This window comes from Oryx dammah, unplaced genomic scaffold (genome assembly GCF_014754425.2).
Source record: "Oryx dammah isolate SB20612 unplaced genomic scaffold, SCBI_Odam_1.1 HiC_scaffold_29, whole genome shotgun sequence".
Taxonomy (NCBI): Eukaryota; Metazoa; Chordata; class Mammalia; order Artiodactyla; family Bovidae; genus Oryx; species Oryx dammah.
The window spans coordinates 66,231,371-66,249,796 of NW_024070213.1; the positions used below are offsets into that span (position 1 = coordinate 66,231,371).

At 38.2% G+C, this 18,426-nt stretch overlaps 1 long non-coding RNA gene across 1 annotated transcript; it reads right to left on the reverse strand.

The window, feature by feature from the left end:
- Nucleotides 1-1,060: 1,060 nt before the first annotated feature.
- LOC120857530 lies at nucleotides 1,061-18,093 on the reverse strand. Its single transcript, XR_005719692.1, has 4 exons — nucleotides 18,082-18,093; nucleotides 17,258-17,268; nucleotides 14,405-14,407; nucleotides 1,061-1,162 (listed from the first exon to the last, which is right to left on the reverse strand). It is a non-coding gene; the product is annotated as an uncharacterized LOC120857530 (long non-coding RNA).
- Nucleotides 18,094-18,426: the final 333 nt, after the last annotated feature.

Below are 18,426 nucleotides of genomic sequence, written 5' to 3' on the forward strand. Positions count from 1 at the left end.
TGGTGTATGATCTTTTTAATGTGCTGTTGGATTCTGATTGCTAGAATTTTGTTAAGGATTTTTGCATCTATATTCATCAGTGATATTGGCCTGTAGTTTTCTTTTTTTGTGACATCTTTGTCAGGTTTTGGTATTAGGGTGATGGTGGCATCATAGAATGAGTTTGGAAGTTTACCTTCCTCTGCAATTTTTTGAAAGAGTTTGAGTAGGATAGGTGTTAGCTCTTCTCTAAATTTTTGGTAGAATTCAGCTGTGAAGCTGTCTGGACCTGGGCTTTTGTTGCTGGAAGATTTCTGATTACAGTTTCAATTTCCATGCTTGTGATGGGTCTGTTAAGATTTTCTGTTTCTTCCTGGTTCAGTTTTGGAAAGTTGTACTTTTCTAAGAATTTGTCCATCTCTTCCAAGTTGTCCATTTTATTGGTATATAATTGCTGATAGTAGTCTCTTATGATCCTTTATATTTGTGTTGTCTGTTGTGATCTCTCCATTTTCATTTCTAATTTTATCGATTTGATTTTTCTCCCTTTGTTTCTTGATGAGTCTGGCTAATGGTTTGTCAGTTTTATTTATCCTTTCAAAGAACCAGCTTTTGGCTTTGTTGATTTTTGCTATGGTCTCTTTTGTTTCTTTTGCATTTATTTCTGCCCTAATTTTTAAGATTTCTTTCCTTCTACCAACCCTGGGGTTCTCCATTTCTTCCTTTTCTATTTGCTTTAGCTGTAGAGTTAGGTTATTTATTTGACTTGTTTCTTGTTTCTTGAGGTACACCTGTATTGCTATGAACTTTCCCCTTAGCACTGCTTTTACAGTGTCCCACAGGTTTGGGGTTGTTGTGTTTTCATTTTCATTCATTTCTATGCATATTTTGATTTCTTTTTTGATTTCTTCTGTGACTTGTTGGTTATTCAGCAGTGTGTTGTTCAGCCTCCATATGTTGGAATTTTTAATAGCTTTTCTCCTGTAATTGAGATCTAATCTTACTGCATTGTGGTCAGAAAAGATGCTTGGAATGATTTCAATTTTTTTGAATTTACCAAGGCTAGATTTATAGCCCAGGATGTGATCTATCCTGGAGAAGCTTCCTTGTGCACTTGAGAAAAAGGTGAAATTCATTGTTTTGGGGTGAAATGACCTACAGATATCAAATAGGTCTAACTGGTCTTAAATAGGCATTTTTTATCTCTTTTTAAAAAGTCCATTTAGTAATTTCATGATATTGGGAATTCAGAATAAAAACTGTCAACAGTAGTAAAATTTGTCAGGCAAAATCCATTTCTAGGCATTGCCTCAGAGCATAATGTAAAGACTGGCATGCACGCGTGCATGCTAAGTCACTTCACTCGTGTCCAACTCTTTGCGAATCCAGGACTGTAGCCCTCCAGGCTCCTCTGTCCATGGGATTCTCCAGGCAAGAATATTGGAGTGGGTTGCCATTTCCTTCTCCAAAAGACTGGCACAGAAGATGATGAATGTTACCAATATATTTGATGAAGATTTTTCTCCAAACCCAGAAGAGGAAGAACTGAAAAACAGGGTCTTTCCAAACTCTCTCGTCCTGAAGCCCTATACAGTCAGACAGTTTCAGCCTACTCAGTTTCTTGGCTTTAGGTTTCTATCTGAGTCAATAACAAGATCAGCTGTACATAAAATTATGAAGATTTGTAATACCTATGCAAGGCCCTTTCTTTTCCAGTCTTCCTTCCCTGTCTTTGTTTCCCACACTCCCACTGCCTTTATTCAAAACTTCTAGTGGAGCATCCCATCCAGGCCTTCCAGTTCCAAAGGACATGCCATGATTTCTGTAAGTTACCCAAGGTAGATTCTAACTCTGCCCACTACTCCTCCCACCTCAAGGTTCTGGCCAGTATCATCACATCCCCTAAGAGCTTTGGGTGTCTTCCAAGGTAATTCAAACCTAATCTCACAAATAACGTACACCCATATGAGAAATTTAGAGAGGCCCAATCCTTCCCTGGGCAGCAAATATAATTGTGTAGGCTTTTAATCCAGGCAGAAGAAGTATGGTGCTGCAAAAATTAAAAGAAAGATTTTTGCACTTGCAGTCGAAAGACCTCAGATTAAGCCTGAATTCCACAATAATCCATGTGTAAGACTGAGCCATTTAATTCTACTGAGATTCAGTTACTCAATCTATTAAATAGAAGGAATATTATTAGCAAATTCATATGAATGCTGTTGAAAATTACATGAAGTATAATACAACATCTATAAGCTATTAGATGATCTAAAATATAAGTGATTTCCATTTTATGGCAATGATAAAACACCAGGAAAGATACTTAACTAGACATCACTCAAGACATTCTGTTGTAATGCCTACTTCATCTATGCCAGGAATAGAACTATACACACATTTGTAAAAGACAAGGAGAACTTTCAAAATCATGCTTTCATTCAGTCATTGACCCATAATAAAGAGCAAATGTCAGGTACCAGGACAAAGAATGCTGAGGGCCAAAGAAATGATGCTTTTGAACTGTGATGCTGTGATGTCGGAGGAGACTCCTGAGAGTCCCTTGGACTACAAGGAGATCAGATCAGTCAGTCCTAAAGAAATCAACCCTGAATATTCACTGGAAGGACTGATGCTAAGGCTGAAGCTCCAATACTTCGGCCACCTGATGCAAAGAACTGACTCATTTGAAAAGACCCTGATGCTAGGCAAGATTGAAGGCGAGAGGAAAAGAGGACAACAGAGGATGAAATGGTTGGATGGTATCACCAATTCGATGGACATGAGTTTGAGCAGGCTCCAGGAGTTGCTAATGGACAGGGAAGCCTGGTGTGCTGCAGTCCATTGGGTTGCAAAGAGGTGGACATGACTGAGCGACTGAACTGAAGGATATAGATAACAGTGTCTGATGCACGTTCCTGAGGTGCTTTGCAAATACTATAATTGCCACCAAAGGGAAAAATCTAACTGCATGGTGATCAGACTGCAGCCATGACATAAGCTGCTACATCTTTTTTTTTTCCAAGTATAGTTGCTTTACAGCATTTACAGTATTCTGACAATCTCTGCTATACAGCAAAGTGACTCAGTTATACATACACATGTATTCTTTTCTATGTATTTTTCCATTATGGTTTATCACAGGTTATTGAATATAGTTCAATAGGATGAGATGGTTGAATGGCATCACCGACTTGATAGACATGAGTTTGAGCAAGCTCCAGGAGTTGGTGATGGACAGGGAAGCCTGGTGTGCTTCAGTCCATGGGGTCGCAAAGAGTGACGGAGCCACTGAACTGAACTGAACTGAATTGACAAGGACATACAAGAATAGCCAAGGTAGGCATGGTTCCTGCCCTCACAGAGCTTATATTCTGTCCACAGGCTGAAACAGTTGGAAAATATGTAGGCACTGCAAGCACAGTCAGAACCATCAAATTCCCAAGTGAGCACCAATCCGACTGAAATGAGTGTCATCTTCAATTTGTTGAAACAAGGTTGGCCACACCTGATTTATTTCCATAAATCAGCCTGTGAAACTGGTATAATCTTAAACCATATAATCTGCTTCATCACTTCTCACCAGCAAGACAAAGATATCTAGATGAGACCCTGGGTTTTCATAAAAGAAAGCCTAATGGAATATTTCTACACCTGAAAGAGTAGGATATTTGCATTCTGTTTGAGGCACACATCAGTTCTCTTATGATAACAGCTAATGCTGAGGGCTCATAGTGCCTAGTCTAGGCGCTGTTCTAAGCATATGACACTCTATCTCATTTAACCATTACAAATCCATGCAAAAGAAACCATTATTACTTGCCATTTTATGGAAGAGGGAAATAAGGCATAGAGAGGTTGAAAACTTACCTCAGGTCACACATCTACATTTTGATGTGCCCAAGATTCAAATCCAGGCTGTCTGACTATACATTTCATCTGGACCCATTGTGCTCTCTTGTCTGTATATAGATTCCTCTCAATAGAGTAGATTGATGGTTATATTAATATAATATACAAAGAATGAGAAGTCACTGTTCAATATAACCATAGTCATCCCAGAACTCATTCTAAGGTACTAGGTGCCTCCAGTAGCACCATTCACATAGGCTTCGTATCAATGGCACCCCTAGGAGTATGCAGTACACATACACCATAACCCCTCCCAGTTGCCCCGTATCTCCATCGTACCCATGCTTTCTTTCTCACAGCCTTTCTCAAGCTGCTTCTCTACCAAAGGAGGCCCAGTTCCCTCCTCTCTTCTGCTCTCACCATACACAGAACCACTCATCCTTCAGGCCCATTCATATCCTCCCTGAGACCTTTCTGGCTCTTCCAGCCACCTCAAGGACCTGTAGGTCTCTTCTGTGAACACCTACTTTATGCTCAGTGTAACTTTGTGGGCACTTAGAACTATTACTTAACATTTGGTTTTGTGTTTTACCAAACACACTTTTCGACTCAACTACATGTAAGTTCATTGAGCACAGAAATTTGTTTTGATTCTCCCCTCTGACTCACCGCCTCCCCATATACACAGATATACACGCGTTCTGCACCTCATATAGCAGTAAAAGTTCAATAACTACTGTTTGCATAGTTGGTGGACTAATTGATTAATCTATTGAATAAATATTCACCTAAATTTAAACAGCTCCAAGATTTTCTAGACTCTGACAAGGACGCACAGTGTGTGGGCCAGTAAGGTCGTAGACAAAGAAAGGGAATTTTTAAAAAAGCTTTCACTGGGAAATTACCCTGAATATAAAAATCACAAGAAATGGAAATGTATAAGAATTCAATCTATTAATAAAAAGTTTTAAAGGGAGAACTAACTGGAAAAGTAAGAAAAAGAAAGTAGCTTTATACCTTTAACATGAAACTACCTCCTCAGGATCTGAAAATTAAATGCTTCTCTCCATCAGTTCTTTCATTTCCCTTCAGAAGATGTCATATATCTCCCACATTTCAAGTGCATCTTAAAATCCACATGGCTGGCAACTTCTATTTTACTTCTCCCTTCTACTCTCTTTCTAACACACATACACATAGATCCCATATACTCTGACTGCTTCCCCTGCCCCTCAAAAAATCTCCTTTGAACCATGAATTACTCATTTGGGTCATCAAAATAGTTACAGAGAAAATTATGTTCACTAACTTGGGCTCCCTCTGCTGGGTCTGCGGCAGTAAAACAGGTAACTGTGGCATCAGAGGTTATGGAACTCATTCCCTAGAGAATCTCTCCTATTTTAAGTAAAATCCAACTCAGTATTCATCAGAATATAATCATTTGAAAACAGAGAAGATTTAGGACTTGGAAAATTAGTAACGATAAATCAGGACAAGTGGTTTTTAAGAAACTGCATCACAAATCAGTGTTTTCTTTACCCCTGCTTATTTTCATGTGGAGAATGGTGGAATTCAGCAGGGTAAATTTCAAAGATGGCAGAGACAATGATATAAACACGTACAGAAGAAAATAACCACCAGAAGTAAGATCTGGATTTCATGTGTGTTTGTTGGAAGTAGGGCTTCCCTGGTGGCTCAGTTGGTGAAGAATCCGCCTGCAACGTGGGAGACCTGGCTTCAATCCCTGAGTTGGGAAGATCCCCTGGAGAAGGGAAAGGCTACCCACTCCATTATTCTGGCCTGGAGAATCCCATGGACTGTATAGTCTGTGGGGTCACAGAGAGTTGGACATAACTGAGCGACTTTCACTTTGTCGGAAGCAAATGCAGATGGATGTCACCCAAACTTATAGAAAGTCTCTAAGTAAGTTCCTAAGGACATAAAGAAAAAGCAGCAGTACCTAGGTAGAATTACTGAGGTATCACAAATAGAAGCTTTGACTACATCACTGAAATACACTAGCAAACCTGATGGTATAAAGCATATTGAGCCTATACTGTCACACACACATCAAAAAGAAAAGAAAAAAAAAAAAAACTTGAAGTCACAAAGTGCATTCACATTCATGAAAGATAATAGAAATGTAACTTATTAAAATGGAAATGGTAGATATTGATTCCTGTTACAAGAAAATATTATTTCTCATTTAATCAGTTTGGTGCTTGTTTAAAAAAAAAAAATGGTTAAATTGACCTCAAACAAACCAGCCAACCAGGAAAAAGAATGAAAATAGATCTAAGACCTTTAAAACTCCAGAAAATACTATCTGTAATATTTTTTCCCTTAAGACAGACTGGTATTCTATAATAAATATCTTAAAATCAATCCAAGGGCAATCTTGTAGAATCATCAAATATTTAGGAATTAGATATTCCACAGCCTAGAAATTCAAGGCCTGACCTTCTCTCTCCAGAGCTTTAGTATGAACACTGGGGACCTGAGAACTTTACTGGTGGCTCCTCCAGCGTTACCAGTCCACCTTCCTTCCCAATTGTCAAATAATTAGCCACATGAACAATTAACCAAGACTCCAGCCCATGACTAGCTACAAAAAATGAGATGCCCAGAACAAAATGAAAATGCAGGACCCCTTATGGAAAAAGTATTAAGAATTTCAAGGACTGCCCTGGAAGACCAGCGGTTAAGAATCCACAGGCCAATGCAAAGGACATGGGTTTGATCCAGGAAAGATGCCACATGCCACTGGGCAGCTAAGTCCAGGTGCCACAGTTACTGAGCCTGTGCTCCACAGCAAGAGAAGCCAGCACAATGAGAAGCTCACACACTGCAACTAGAGAGTAGCCTCTGCTCACCACGACTACAGAAAGCCCACATACAGCAGTGAAGACCCAGCACAGTCAAAACTAAATAAAATTTTAAAAAAGAATTTCAAGACAGGGAGAGCAGAGCAGAAAACCAACCAATACACCCTTCAAAGCACAACCCTTCTAAGTGCAAGACCCCCATGTGACTACATCGGTCACAGACCCATGACGCTGGCTCCACTCTAGCCTAGTTAGCTGGAGGTTAGCAAAAATAATGTCTTCGTGGATCCTTCATCCCTAAAGATGCTACCTTTGTCTTACTATCCTCAAAGAATTTCCTTTGCAAGAAAGACATCTTTACCAAAACCTGTTTAATTCACCAAATGCATGTCAGAATCTGTTTTTTGTTTTCTCTATCCATGTTTGGCTTTGGAGACAGAGTATCTGTTGAGAAAACCTAAGATAACTCAGGCTGACTTTTTTCTTTCCTCTCCTATGAAGGCCACTACCACTTAAGTGGCTAAAAACACAATCTCCAAAGTCAAACCACTTGCCGTTGTTCAAATCTCATCTCCACCACTGACCATCTGTGTGACTATGAACAAGTTACATAACCTTTCTGAATCTCTGTTTTTAATAGCAAATGATAATGGTACCATTTCAAAGGATTGCTTAACGAGACATATTGAGGCATTATCTATAAAGTTTAAGTTCTGGGTCCATAATAGCTAATAAATTTAGCATTATCATTATACAGAAAGAAATTATTTCAAAGGTTTCAGAGTCTGGATCATGGAAAACCAGGTGGCTATCCATGAGCCACTTGGCATTTGAAACAATTGTGCTTAGTGTAGTTTATTTCTAAAGGCCTTCATTTATTGATTTATTTCACAAATATTAATCTCTACTCTGGGATAAGCACTATGCTGAATGTTAAGAATGTAAAGATTGATAAGACTAAATTTCTGCTCTAAATAAGCTCTCCAACCAGAAACTTAAATGAGTAATTTTAATATGTGCCAAGAGCAACAACTGTTGGGGCACAATTCTCCAAGGATCTCTCCTGTTTCTGCACTTTTTGAGCAAAAGCATTATCAGCTACTGTATTCTAGACTAGCTGCTCAGGAATGTTTGTATACCCAACAGTCTTGCAAGATACAGTGATTCTCTCCCCAGGGCAGAGGGTAGATTTGGTTTTTGACCAGAAGAATAAAGATAATGTGTCCTTCCAGGACACAGTTTGAACGGGTTTGCTAATAGCCCCCTTTAAAAGGTTGAAGTTTCCAAAGGTCAGAATTCCTCAGTTGAGCCACAAACCCACTCTGTGCATAGAGAAGGGGGAAATGAATATTTACTGCAGTGGGAACCCAGGTATGAAACAGCACTGTGTAGATGCTTAAGTATAAAGACAAATTGATGCTTTTGAACTGTTGTGTTAGAGAAGACTCTTCAGACTCCCTTGAACTAGTCCATCCTAAAGGAAACCAATCCTGACTATTCATTGGAGGGACTGATGCTGAAGCTCCAATACTTTGGCTACCTGATGCAAAAAGCCAACTCATTGGAAAAGACCCTGATACCAGGATTGAAGGCAAGAGGAGAAGGGGACAACAGAGGACAAGATGGTTGGATGGCATCATCAACTCAATGGACATGAATTTGAGCAAGCTCCAGGAGATGGTGAAAGACAAGGAAGGCTGGCATGCTGTGGTTCATGGGGTCACAAAGAGTTGAACATGACTGAACAACTGAACAACAACAACAATCTCAACAAGTAACTGGGAAAGACTGAAGGCAAAAGAAGGGGCAGCAGAGGATGAGATGGTTAGATAGTATCACTGACTCAATGGACACGAATTTGAGCAAACTCTAGGAGATAGTGGAGGACAGAGGAGCCTGGCATGCTGCAGTCCATGGGGTCACAAAAAGTTGGACATGACTGAGCGACTGAACAACATCAAAAAGGGCTGAGATAGGAAGTAGGGAAAAATGACGCTAGACAACCACACAAAGGCAGAAACTTGAAGGACTTTAAGAAAAGCATAAACTATTTCATAATAACTGTTAAGTGAACCATGTTTCAGCATTATGGCTCTTGAAGAGTTATGCCATTTTTTAACAACTTTTTTTTTTAATAGAGCAATTTTTTTCCTCAAAATCCACTAAATAAATACTCTATAATACATGATATACTGATTTACTGTTTTAGGAAGATACTCACAAATTTACTTGACTTGCCAGTTTTCAGTCAGTATTTTATGGAATACATTTTTTTAAAATTGAGAGCGATAAAGAGTCTGCTGGGTACATGAATGCTTCATCATGGGGGCATGTATTGGATGTAGTCTTGGATTTAGCCTCTGTTTGGCCCTAATGGTGTTCTCCTGTGCTCCCATTAGAAAGTGAAACTTGAGTACAAGATAATTATAAATCCAAAAGTGCTGAAGAACTGGTAAAGGAAATGGGTCAGAAAGAAGATGGCAACTTCCAAAGAATGATCAACTCCATCACTCACCACCCATTCCCAATTCTTGTCTTCCTCCTTTGGCAAGTATAATAAATCTTCATTTTATATAGATTGTCTGTGCATTAAAGGTAATAATAGTTCTGATATCATAGTACTGTGAAAATTGAGATTTACTATATATTGAGCACTTTGAAGAATACCAAGAACATTGTAAGTATTAGTTAAATGTTATCTGCTAACATTACTCCCGTCATATTTGTGGTTTCTGTAGATTACTGACATCACATGTGGAGAACAGATTTGAAGCCATCAAGACTGGCAAGAAATAAATTCACTGGAGGCACAATCAAGGCAAGAAAAAAATGGGTACAGAGTAAGAAGCAAGAGTATTTTGGAAAATTATACATTCTGTTTTGAACGTGTTGAGATTGTTGCCTACCTAGGTTATATTTTTCCCTTCCATCTCAGCAGTTTGTTCAGGTTAATTTGATCACTCTCTTCTAGGACAAAACAAAAATATGTAAAAGTTTAATTAGGATTATACTTTGAAATAGAAACTGCAGAATATATAGGCTCAAGATTTTTCACTGTTTATTTAATGTTAATCTATTTAGAGAATGGCCCTGGAAGCCACAGGTTTAAGCGTGACAAAAATCAATGCACTGAGTTCACACTCAGACAGTTCATTTCTTAGGAAACTCAGAGGTTGTGAAACACATACTAAGCTTATGTTTACCATGCCTTTCCCAAGGCTTGTTATTCAACACAGCTGAGAGTTAAATGTGTCTAACAGAAAGAGTAAAAAATAAACAAATCCCAGTTAAAAAAACAAGACATCAAAACAGGTATAAGTGACAGATTTTCTTTCTTTCATGCTTTTTTTATCCTCCTACCACTGATGTGAATATTCACATAACTCCCCACTGCTCCTGTCCCACTCCACAATCTCAACACTTCCCTGTCCAACTCTCTCTTCCCCAGCCCCAGCGCCTCCTCCAGCAGTTGTACAGAAAGGCAGAGACTATTCCTGATTTATGTTTTAATCTCTTCTTCCCAGAATAGCATAGCACATATTAGGTGTTTAATATGTGCTTAGTACAGAGGAATCATTGATAGCATAAGCCTACTTACTGATGATAACCTATACTTAATCACCTTAGAACTCAGTGTGGTTCAAAGGACAAGACCAGGGTCACACAATCAGTGGTTTCTATTTTTTTAAGTCTCCACACTCTTTTTTTAGTATAAATTTATTTATTTTAATTGGAAGCTAATTACTTTACAATATTGTATTGGTTTTGCCATACATTGACAGAAGTCTCCACACTCCTAAATCTCATATCACACCTGAATCCATGTGTGCAAGAAGTTACTACAGACACAAAAAATTACTTTTAGTGTCATGCTTGAGACTTCTATTATTTTTGAAAAAATTCAGTAAATGACATCATAAAAAGTTCTACCTTATTTGCTGTGCTAGCCCCAGATTGTGACTGAGACAGCTTCCATAATATTTAATTCACTGACTAATAATAAACAGATTCCTTCATTTTTCCTAACCAGAAGCAGTATTTTTCTTTTCCATTTTGTTGTATTGTGCACACACTTTGTCCAAATGAGTGAAGAAAAATTCCTTCCTTCTTATATTCCCCTGCTGCTAAGTTGCTTCAGTCGTGTCCGACTCTGTGCAACCCCAAGGACAGCAGCCCACCAGGCTCCCCCGGCCCTGGGATTCTCCAGGCAAGAACACTGGAGTGGGTTGCCATTTCCTTCTCCAATGCATCAAAGTGAAAAGTGAAAGTGAAATCACTCAGTCGTGTCTGACTCCTAGCGACCCCATGGACTGCAGCCTACCAGGTTCCTCTGTCCATGGGATTTTCTAGGCAAGAGGACTGGAGTGGGTTGCCATTGCTTTCTCTGTATATTCCCCTAGAAGGCTTAAAATAAAAGCATGGAGTATTGTAACAAAAGCTGTGTTGAGAGCAGTATTCTTCCAAGACCATGTCACCTATTATTTTTAAAGTATATTTAAAACACACTAACAGAGACCAAGTCATATTTCAATTGTGTGGTAATGTGAAAAGTAAATGATCCTCCCTATAAGAAAGAAGTAGCAATTCTAACTCAAATAACTGTTACGACACAAGAATTAATAGCCTCTTCAGATAATTGCACCACAGCATAACATCTTTAGCCTTCTAGCACCCAGCAATCTTCACAAACCAACACTCCTATCCTTTGCCAACACAGTGGTAATTAATGTTGATAAAGACACTGAAGCCCTGTAAGATGTTAAATTATCATCTTAATCACCAAAAGTATTCGCTGTCATCTTGCAGTTAACTGAATTTTGCTGAATTCTACTTTGATAAAAAGTGCCAGGCTGCATAGCAGAGTCTCTACAGACATTTTGGACCAGATAATGTCTTGTGAGAATTGTGCTGTGTGTCATAAGATGCACAGTATCCTCCCCGGGCTTTATCCACTCAACACTAGTAGCCCCTCTTCCCCCCACTACCCTGACAATCAAACATGTCCCCAGGCACTGCCAAATGTCCACTAGGGAGCAAAATTGTCCCCAGCTGAGAGTCACTGCTTCAGCAGGCATATGTGGCAATTCTTGAGGATCAAAACTACCATAATATTCCATTTCCTAACAATATTGGATAAACAAGAAGTCTCTCTGTTATGCTTTGGTAACACTCCATTAACCAGCACATTAGACTAAGCCAGAAATCGCATTTCCTTGTTATAACAGATGATAAACATAAATCCAAAGTATTTGCTCTATTTATGAACTTAATCTCCTCACATTTTAGCAGCTGTTTTTAGGAATAAATTATTAATAGAAGACAAGAAGTAGCTCTTCTTGGAAGTAAATTGCCTCCAGTATCACAAGTGACTAGAGAGCCTGAGGGACTTCAAAACCACATTTGTAACCTCATACATAATGTCCCCTTTCGCGATTTCTTTTACTGGCAGCAAAGAAGGTAACTTGTATATTTTCAACTGTTATCAGGAAGCCTTCAGAGTTTCTCCTGTTTTTGCAGAAACTCACTTGAAGGAGGGAAAGCATTTTACATTTCAGCTCAAAACTGAAGTGGCAAAAGTAAGCTACGTGATTCAAGGGAGAAAGGAATAAGTGAATACATAAACTAGTATTTCTGATAAAGTAAAACCAGTCATGATATTTTTACTGCCCAACTCACTCACCAGGATAGACTATGGTAGAAATATGAATGAACATGAGAGTTCCTTATTAGTTAGATTTAGAAAGTGATTATTTGGTGTGTTTCTCAATTTGTTCCATTTGGCACTTCTGGAGTGAGTAAGTGACGTCGCTCAGTCGTGTCCGACTCTTTGCAACCCCATGGACTGTAGCCTAGCACGCTCCTCTGTCCATGGGATTTTCCAGGCAAGAGTACTAGAGTGGGTTGCCATTGCCTTCTCCAGAGGAGCACTCACTAAATGGCAGGCACAGCACAAGGGCTGTTCACAGAGGTTGAGAGCATTTCTGTATGTAGACATATGACATGCTTCCCATAGCATGCATTCTAGTTGGCACTTGAAATCCACTCACTCATATTTGATTTGTTTTAATTGTTCCTGTTTTCCAAACACAGTATGTTTTCTTTGAGAGGAGCATACCAATTTATAAGCAAGAGTCAAGAAAGGGAGAAGAGAGGGGAGAGAAAATGGTCTGTTTGGGAACATTCTATTAAACTGTAAAAATCCTTTTCTGAAAAGTGAAAATCATGTCAGTGGTAGTAAACTGAAAACCTGACAAGGGATAAGCATCAACAAATAGCTTAACAAAATGGTAGCTACTGATTACAATGTTGATGCAAAACCAAAAAAGCCAACTGACATAAGACAACATGTTAAAATGGGAAAACCTTATTAATGAAAAGGGCCAATACCATAGAGCTCATTGGCTTTTGTGGAAAGAATGCAACATATGAAGCAACGCAGCACTGCGGTTCACTGGACCAGCTAGAAATGTAGGGCACAAAGGCAGAATGTCAGAGCCGGTTCCCTGCTAAGTAATTATAATTAAGAGGTCACCTACAACCCTTGAAATTGTAAAGACTCTCTGGTTGGCATCCACACGCAGGGAGAAAGGAAAAAAAAAAAAGAGGTCACATTTGCACTTTCTCTGGGGATTTAAGCTTATCCAACAGCAAGTAGTTAACTCCTGCATAGTTAGAGGAAGTTTGGCATATAAATCCATTATTTTAAAGAAACTTAGAAAGTCCTTGAAGTAAAGGTCTCTGGGCGTGTTCCCAATAGCTCTCCACAAATCCTTCTGCAAAATTCAAATGGCTCTCAGTTGTGCACCTAGAAAAGCCCAGTGTGTGCACTGTACCAGATACATTATGACTAAAGCAATAGAAACACTTTTCATTTAATTCAAGGAAACAGATAAGAGATTCACTTAGGTGTGAATTTTGTAGCAGCAGAATAAAATCTATTCCCCCTAGCTAAAATGGCCATTTTCAAATGTTCTATCTTTTTTAAACCCAGCTTTAAAGGAAGCAGATATGTTTATTCAACTTTAATCTGAGTTACTATCTCAACTGGTTAGCCTGCTAAATAAACCAAGCCAATAGTCTCTATTTTTTTTTGCTTGCTGCCTTCCATTTCTATCCTACTATTGATTCTATGACAATTCTCTTACTAGAAATTAGTATTTCAGTCATCCCTCTTTCACAACTTCAGGCCAGACAGGTGTATGTTTGAGAACCCTTCTAGACGCTGGAAGCATGGATTTAGTGTACAACATTAAAATGGAAGATGTGATGTTAAAGCAGCAAATGGGAGATGCCTATACAAACTGAATTGTCAAAAGCAAGAATCTGAAATCTAAACTGACAAAATTTTCAACATGAAATAAAACTTGTGTCACATTTCATCCCAGGTGAACTTGCTTTTGAAAATAAACTCTTTGGGCCAGTATTCACAACAAAAAGTTACCTTAATCTAGATTTTACCTGAGAGTGCTTTTAATGTTAGAACTAAATAATGCCATTTGCAAAAACATGGAAGGACCTAGAGATTATCATACCAAGTGAAGTAAATCAGAGAAAGACAAATATCACACGATACCTTTTACATATGGAATCTAAAAAAAAAAAAAAATGGTACAAATGAACTTAATTTACAAAACACAGACTCACAGCCACAGAAAACAAATGTACAACTACTAGAGGGAAAAGGGGGAAGGGATAAATTAGAAGTATGGGGTTAAGAAATACACACTACTATACATAAAAGAGACAAGGACCTACTGTATAGCACAGGGAACTATATTCAATATCTTGTAATAAATTCTAATGGAAAAGAATCTGAAAAACTAGTGTGTGCATATGTGTGTGAGATATATATACACACACATAACTGAATCACTTTGCTGTACACTTGAAACTAACACAACATTGCAAATCAACTATACTTCAATTTTAAAAAAGAAAGCTTAGTTTTATACTAAACTTTAGAATGGGACTTGAGCTATCAGAGGGTATTGGAGCCTATCACTTCTTGGTATTCATTCCTGGTATTCACACTCCTGTATAGTCCTACTTTGTGTCAAGGTTGGTCTGTGTAATCAATGGAATGTGGCAGAAGATATATGTCATTTATGTGATTGATAAAACACATGCAAAAAAATATTAAACTGCAATCACTTCACTTCTGTCTTCAGAAAAGCACATTTTTAACAATAAAATGAGGATCTCATGGACATTGTGGGTATCTCCCCAATATCCATTCTACCTTTTCCCCAGTGCATATTAAACAGGTTGTACAGTATCAACCTCACCCCCAACTTCAGAGGTGGGCTCTGATAGGTCTAAACCAGAGATTTCAACCCCATCAGGTCCATCAGCCCCTGTTAATAATAATTTTCCAATATCCCTTTTATACAAAAAATTAATTCATAAATAAATATATCAACAATTCTATCCATGATTTCAAAAATCAACATAAGGCTCAAAATAAAATGTAAAGTAGAAGTAAAAGGAATTCATAAAACAAATATTTCAGTATGTAAATATTTAGGCATGCTATTGTAGTCAAGGGCTTCCCCAGCAGCTCAGATGGTAGAGAGCTCACCTGCAATACAGGAGACCCAGGTTCAATCCCTGGGTTTGGAAGATCCCAGGAAGAAGGGAATGGCTACCCACAGCAGTATTCTTGCTGGGAGAATTCCCGGACAGAGGAACCTGGTGGGCCACAGTCCATGGGTTGTAGAGTCAGACATGACTAAGCAACTAACACAATGTAGTCAAATACCTATACCTTTCCATGGAACCACCGTGAAATGAGACTCCTACAAATGCAAGTGATAAGGTATATTGCACAAACATCTCAAATATCAGAGCATCATAACAATCCTGCTGTGATTTTTCAAATGGATGAACAAATCTTGGAAAAATTCTGAACAAAATACAATATTCTCACCAAATATCCAACAATGACATTTCTGGGAAATTCACTATATATTAAAATATTCCTCCCCACAATCCCCAAACTCCATTTTGTGTTTAACTGTGGCACAGCTAAACTCTAAGTGCAGATTATTACATAAAACTTTTCACCTATATATAGTCTAGAAGCACATCTGAAAGGTATGAAGAATATGGGACAATTCTTTGTGGTACAAACCTGTCCCATGCACTGAAGAACCTCTAGCACTCCTGGTCTTCAATGACTAAATGTCAGTTAGGAACTCCCTCCCTTCGTTGTGATAACACAACATTCCTAAGTCTCTCCACATACACACCCAATGACTGATATGACTCCCCATTAAGAATCTGGCAATATTCTCATCACAGAAATAAACACAGAGCCGAGGCCTAAGCCAGACATCATGAACGTTATCTTGGCTCTATCAAGGTCAACCCAATGAAAACAAAATTCAGAATTAATGATGGAAATTCTGGAAACTTTTTTTCTTTTTGGACAGTGTGGTATCTGAATACAAAATCTGGAACTGGGCAATACTAAATCACAGAAGAAAAAAGAACTAAGAGAAGGACAGGAGAAAAATAGAGATGGAGAGTTACTCAATCATCCTGGAAGTCTCATTTCAATTATATAAGCAAGCAATTTCCCTTTAATTCATAAGCCATACTAATCTATTTTTTCATTACTTACAGCTGGAAGGTGTTCTGTCTTCCCCTTGCCCTCCAAAGATGCAACATGACTCAGAGAAAAGAGCAAGACATAACCCCATGAAGGCAAGAATTTTGAATATCTGATATAACTTTGTGTCCCTGAAGCATAGAACGGTGCCTGGTTGCCAATAAATATTAATCAGTTGAATGACTAAACAAACAACATAGGCATGGACAAACAAGCATGGAGAATAAAGGCTTATACTATCTTCATAGCTTTGCCATTCACTACCTGGGATAACCCTGGGCAAACAACCTCACCAGTCATGTCCTTAAGATTGTCTCTTTTTGGAATGCTCTTGCTCTCTCTTTTTTTAAAAAAGATTTTTTTTATATAGACCATTTTTAAAGTCTTTATTGAGTTTGTTACAATATAGCATCTGTTGTACATTTTGTTTTTTGCCTGCAAGGCATGTGGGAACTTAGATCCAAGACCAGAGATCAAACCTACACCCTCTGCATTGGAAAATGAAGTTTTAACCACTGGATACCAGGCAAGTCCCTCTCTTTCCCTTCTAATTGCTGACTTTTCCTAGTACTGCATGATTCAGCATAAGGGTCACTTCCCCTGCCAACTCATCCTGACTACTCTGTAGCCACACCCACATTTCTATGACATACCATTTATTTTTTTCACTGCACTTAGCACAATCTATGTTAATTTTGGTTTTGATTTGTTTCCTTATTTATCTAGTATTGCTCTCTCTAGAATGTGAAGTTGATAAAGACAGGAAGCATATCTATCTAATTTATCTATCACAACACCTAGCACATAATTGTCAAATGACTGGAGCTAAATTCTCTAGTCCACCTCATATGACTCAAACTCTATATCCTGTAGCTTTGTGAACTTAAATTCTTCAAACATGCTTTTACACATATTACAACTCCTGCCGAAAGTCATCTTTCATCTCAGTATTGCAATACTACATACCCCCGCTCCTGATCCTATCTCCCATCACTTGTCTAATTTCTGCTGTTCTATCCCATCTCATCCTAACATCATTCTTTTCCAGAAGGCCTTCTCTGGCCCATAATACTAAGTAAAGCCCCCACTACTGCCCACTAGAATAATGGTATAATACTAATACTATAATACTAATCACATGTATTATTAGTATTATAATATTTATTTAATTACCTCTTTTCCCTGGTCACCTGTAAGCTCTATGGAAATAGGACTGTATCTTGGCCACTACTGCAGGCACATAATAGTACTTAACGAAACCAGTTCCCTTCCTTCTCTCAATAAAACGGGTACTTGATCTGAGGTTGTGAACAAGAGTCTATTGCACGAAAGAACCAGTTGTGTGTGTGTGTGTTTTTCCAAATGACCCAAGCAAAACCACATTCTTAGCAAAATCTGACTCCTCTAACTTCATATCAAGCAAAATGCCAGTTCTGAAGGACTGGATAGTTCAATAAACTGCTTAACAATCCAGTGACAGGCATCTGAAGACTGCCATCAGATTTATGATTTGGAAACTCAACTACTCAACAGAAGTAAAAACCCCTTCATCACAAGGTTATACAGCCAGCAGAGCGTTACTACAACAAGGTGAGAAAGATTTGGAAAATTCATTATAAAGCAACAGATTATTTGAAAATGAAAATAAACATTGAAAAGAAAAAACATGTAATAAAAAATAGATCTTATATCTCATGGTAAAACAACAAAATTAAATAAGAAAACAAGCTTTCCTTTTAGAAAGCAAATTTAGAGGCTGATTTACCACCTTTGAATTATCCCACTTATGGATATCATCAGCTCAATTAAGTTAGCAACAAAGCTTGCATTATGCAATCATGTGAAAAATCATATGAAGTGCTATTAGAAAAGCATATCTTTTGACCGGTCAGTAGCTAGTTAAAGAATGAGGATTTATTTGCAATGTGAACTACCTGATAAAGAATGTAAATCTCAGGAGAAATCATGTATGTATAGAAGGAATGCCTGGCTCCTTCACCCTGATTGACTTTTCTCTGCTCTCTCTGTGTCTCAAGGGAAGAATGCTCTTTTTCATGCCAGAGGCATCATGATGAATGCTGATGAGACAATATTTGACTTATCACTGCCTAGATACTTATTTTGCATGCAATTTTTCAAGTTTGTAAATTCATTGGCTTGCAC